This window comes from Mus pahari, chromosome 18 (genome assembly GCF_900095145.1).
Source record: "Mus pahari chromosome 18, PAHARI_EIJ_v1.1, whole genome shotgun sequence".
Classification (NCBI taxonomy): domain Eukaryota; kingdom Metazoa; phylum Chordata; class Mammalia; order Rodentia; family Muridae; genus Mus; species Mus pahari.
The window spans coordinates 13356013-13361011 of record NC_034607.1 but is presented as its reverse complement, the minus strand read 5'-3'; the positions used below and the strand labels follow the sequence as shown (position 1 = coordinate 13361011).

General features: G+C 46.6%; 1 long non-coding RNA gene across 1 annotated transcript in view; it reads right to left on the bottom strand.

Moving 5' to 3' along the window:
* Positions 1–1363: 1363 nt before the first annotated feature.
* Positions 1364–4999, bottom strand: part of LOC110335412 — a 13592-nt gene continuing 9956 nt past the window's right edge. Inside the window, exons 3-5 of the long non-coding RNA XR_002381170.1 lie at positions 2609–2740; positions 1643–1696; positions 1364–1542 (exon numbers count right to left, since the gene is read on the bottom strand). This is a non-coding gene — a long non-coding RNA (uncharacterized LOC110335412). The remainder of the gene's footprint in view (positions 1543–1642; positions 1697–2608; positions 2741–4999) is intronic.

Here is a 4999-nt window from a genome sequence, read left to right as displayed (position 1 = left end):
TTTCCCCTTTCTCTTCTCTCTCTTCTCTTCTCCCCTCTCTTCTCTTCGCCCTTTGCCTGTTGGAAGCTTATGCTCTCCCTCTCAAGAGCATTAAAGCGTTGCTGCAGAAGGATCCTGTTTGTGTGCCGCGTCATTTCTTGCTGGCGAGAAGGTAGCGCGGGACACACAAGAATCACCCGTAGGTAGAACACTGGCTGATCTTCCAGAAGACAGGGGTTGGGTTCCCAGAACCTGCATGGTGGCTCTCAGTAAATCTATAACTCCAGGTCCAGGGGGATCCAATGCCTTCTGGCCTCTGCCAGCACCAGGCATGCACATGGTACACAGACATACATACAGACTAAACAGCCCCGTGTATAAGATAAAAATCAAATTTTCTTAAAAGGCATCTGCGGGCTCTTCTTCCTCCCTTTTATATATATTTTTTCTTGTAACATTCATTACTTTCAGGGTTTTTTGTTTGTTTGTTTTTCAAGACAGGGTTTCTCTGTGTAGCCCAGGCTGTTCTGGAACTTGCTCTTTAGACAAGGCTGGCCTCGAACTCAGAGTCCTGCCTGACTCTGCCTTCTGAGTGCTGGGATTAAAGGCATGAACCACCACCGCCCAGCTTTTTTCTTTTTTACATAATATATTCTATTCTTTGAAAGTTTCATACATTTGTATAATATATATTGATCATCTCCACCCACTACCTCCCTCTGACTCACCCCTGTACCCTCACTCCATTTCCCCCTAACTTCATCTTTTCTTTCCTGTTGTTATTAATAGCACTTTGAGTCCTGTCTAAGCTGCCCCTGTGCACAGTGGGTGTGGCCATCCACTGGCCGGCTAGGAGCAAACTGCCAGCAGCCATGTCCCCAAGGGAAATCGATGTTTCTTTTCTCAACATTGATCAACAGCCAAAAGTTGGGTGCACCTTGGGGGCCCATCCTCCTTGCTTTTCCTTTGAGACAAGGTATCACTAACCACCCCAGCCAGCCTCGAACTTACGATCCTCCTGCCTCGCCCTGCCCAGTAGCAGCAATTACAATTTGTACTACAAAATGGCTCATCTTTACCACAGAACTTAGCAAAGTGTCTAAAAACAAAATGTCCTAAGCACAGGTCACTAACAAAATGATGGGGGGGGGTACCACTTATGAAAACAACATCACATAAAACACATTTTAAAATGTGCAGGCTTAAGTGGAAAGAGCTATTAAACCCAAACAGGGAACACTTCATAGACCTGAATAAATAAAGGGGGGTCTTGCTCATGGAGAAAGAGCCGGCTTCTGAATACACCACTATCTCGGAAAACAAGCTATCGGGTCAGTGGACTACGTATGGGCACGAAGGATCTGTTGCCGTGGGAGCCGTGGGATGATGACAATTTTAACTGGGGGACAAAAAACATATATAAAAGAATAGACAGAAAAATTCCAGAGAAAAACAAAAGTGCACTAAGCGAGCAAGGAAGGGTGGGTCTGTGAGACGTTCTGCAGAACACTGCACAGCAAGAGTAATTAAAATGGCTGGAGCCCAGAGTCCGCACAGGGTCAGCTGTGAAGAATAAAAGGACCCAAATAAACAGGAGAATTCAATAAATTGAGTCACTCCACCAGATATTTAGATGGTAAATAAATAAATCTGAACTCCTTACCTCACTCTTAGCATGGAAATAAATTCCAGCAGGATCAAAGAACTGAAGAAAACACTGGAAAAATAAAACCATAAAAGAACCAAAAAACAAAAAATCACCATATACACGAGTCAAGGGATCTGGCTCAGCGGTTAAGAGCACCAGCTGCTCTATGCTGAGGTTCAGTTCCCAGCACCCACATGGAAGCTCCTAAGTTCTCATAACCCCAGCTCCAGATAATCCAGCACCCTCTTTGGGCCTGCAAAGGCATAGCATGCACATGGTGTACATACAGACAGGCAAGTGCACGCACTCGTGTGTGTGTGTGTGTGTGTGTGTGTGTGTGTGTGTGTGTGTGCGCGCGCGCGCACACACACACACACACACACACACGTTTAAAAAAATGTGAAAATGATTGTATGATTCCTGGGTATCAAGTTTCCTAGTCACAGGACAAACAGAAGTCATAACAGAAGTGATTAATACAAGCACCCACAAAGAAATTACAAGGGAAGACATTATAAATAAAAATCAAGAGATTAAGTCAGAGATCAGAGGAAGACACCTGTAAGATGCATGACAGTGTACTGGTTTTCATAAGTTAAAAGCATCGGTTTTGGTTAGTTTGAGTGTGTGTGCGTACATGCATGCACATGTGTGAGTGTATGTTCTGTGAATGCATGTATATGTGCGAGCATGTGTGCATGCATGCATGTCCTATGAATGCATGCATATGTGTGAGCATGCATGCATGCATGTAGAGGATACAAGTCAGCCTTGGGTGTTGTCCCTCAGACACTGCCTTCCTTGCATTTGGGGACATCATTGGGATGTGGGGCTTGCCGCTGATTTAGGTAGACTGGCTAGCGAGAAAGCCAGAGGGCTTACTTGTCCCCATCTCCAGTGCCAGGACGATAATGGCTTTTTGTGTGGTATCTGGGGATCATGCACAAGTCTTCACACTTGCATGGTCAGCAGTTTACCCACCAAGCTATCTCTCCAACACCTGGCTTGTTTTTGTTTTAGGAGACGTCTCGTTGTCGCCCAGGCTGGTCTTGAGCTAGCATCCTCTGGCCTCAGCCTCCTGAATTCTGGTATTCCAGATGTGCACCATGATGCCTAGCAAAAAATAAATGAATGATTATTACCTTTCAAAGAAAAAAAGCAAAAAGCCAGAGATCCAATAGAAAGCACAACAAAGAATATAGCAAGGCTCCCTCCCTCTCTCTCTCTCTCTCTCTCTCTCTCTCTCTCTCTCACACACACACTCACACACACACACACGCGCACACACACACCTAGCAAATAAAAATATAATATCTAGGGGCTGGAGAGATGGCTCTGTGGTGAAGAGAACTTGTTACGATCACAGAGGACTTGGGTTCCATTCACAGCACCACATCGTGGTTTCAAACTGTCCTTAATTCCAGTCCCAGGAGCTCCGTCCTCTTCTGACCTCTTGGGCTACCAGGCACACTTGTGGTACACATGAATGCAGTAGCACCCAGGGCTGTGGAGGATCTGGCTCCGAAGGCCGTCTCCCATAGCGCCATCACAAAGAACAGTAACACATCCTGAAGGGCATCCCAGCACTGTTAGTAAACTTGGCAGCCTTCCACCTAGAGTAAAAACTTTTAGGGTTTTGTATATGTTTTCCTTTTCTTGTGAAGGCAACTAGAGAAATGCCCAACAGACACATATACAAAAATGTGTATCACAGAGAGAGAGAGAGAGAGAGAGAGAGAGAGAGAGAGAGAGAGAGAGAGAAAGAGAGAGAGAGAGAGAAAGGAAGGAAACACATCTGTAATCCTAGTACCCCAGAGGCTGAGGCAGGAGGATCTCAAACTCAAGGTCGTCCCTGGGCTACATAGCAAAACAAACAAACAAACAAACTGCCTTTTAAAAGAGAGAGAGAGAGAGAGAGAGAGAGAGAGAGAGAGAGAGAGAGCTGGATGCAGGGCTTCCAGAGTTGGATATGGTAATTCTGAAGTTGGGGAGTTAAGACACGAAGATTGATCAGGAGTTCAAAATCAGCCTGAGCTACATAGAAAATTTAAAACCAGCCTGGTGCACATGCAAAGATTCTGCAGTGTGTGCCCATTCCCTTTAATCCCAGTGGAGACCTGTTGGCTCTATGCCAGCTGAGGCTACAAAGTGATACCCTGTTTCCAAGAAAACAATCAAATGAACAAACAAGCAAAAAACAAAAAAAAGAGGAAAGAATTTAAAAAAAGAAAGAAAGAAAGAAAGAAAGAAAGAAAGAAAGAAAGAAAGAAAGAAAGAAAGAAAGAAAAATAAAAAGATCAGCAAGATGCCTAAGGGGTTAAAAAATGCTTGCCATTAAGGCTAATCTCCTGAAAGCCTTGGAGACAGAGGGCCCCTCTTCCTACTGCTGGTGGCACCACAGGATATATGCTTGTCACCTTCGTGTCCCCTGACTTTCTCTCTAGCCACCTCCTCCACCCCACACTTGCCCCTCAAGATGTGAGCAAAGACGTCCTTCTGGAAAGGTCTGTGGCCACCTCTGGGGTCATAGGTGAGAGGGCCTCCCGGATACCGAGGGTGGGTGGGAGCCAGGAACTATGACGGCTGGCAGCTGGGCTTGTGGGTGAGTGAGCAGTGGCTGCTGTGGTGAGGAGGGAAGAATTTGTGGGAAACATGGCTGGCAGAAATAGCTGCGGGTGTGCGCACCCGCACGCAGCCTCAGAGAGGGGCTTCTTGCCCTCATCCGGCTTGCCCAGGGTCCGTCCTGCAGACTGCTGGCCACCCGGCTCCTCTGCAGGCTTTGAGTCACTTCCTGTGTTTTTTCTTTCCCCCAGGTATGCTCCTGACTCACAACTGTCTTTCCTGTCCCTCCCTGTCTCAGGGGCAATGACAAGGGTCGGGAGAAATGTTAGATACCTTGTCCCTTCTGTCCCCGAAGCTGTGACCACAGTTGTAAGGAATGTCAATTCAAGGGTTATTTCAGCCAGTTCCGCACCCAAGAATCTCAGTGACTGTGACCCTGACCCTTCCCTCAAGGGACGAGGACTGTAGGGCAGCTGGATCCAGCACCAACTCCAGCTCCTTCCCTACACTCTAGTCCTGTATCCCAGGATGTTCAGGAGGGGTTTTTGGGGGGGTGGGGAGAGGAAGGCAATGCATTCCTAGAATCCTTCCTCTGAGTTTTTAACAGTCTTTTCTTCAAAACTGGTAATCTGTTGACTCTCTTTTTCTGTCAGATCTTACCTTTTTGTGTTTTGATATTTTGTGACAGGAGTCTCATTAAGTTTACCCAGTCTGGGCTGGTGAGATGGCTCAGTGGGTAAGAGCACCCGACTGCTCTTCTGAAGGTCCGGAGTTCAAATCCCAGCAACCACATGGTGGCTCATAACCATC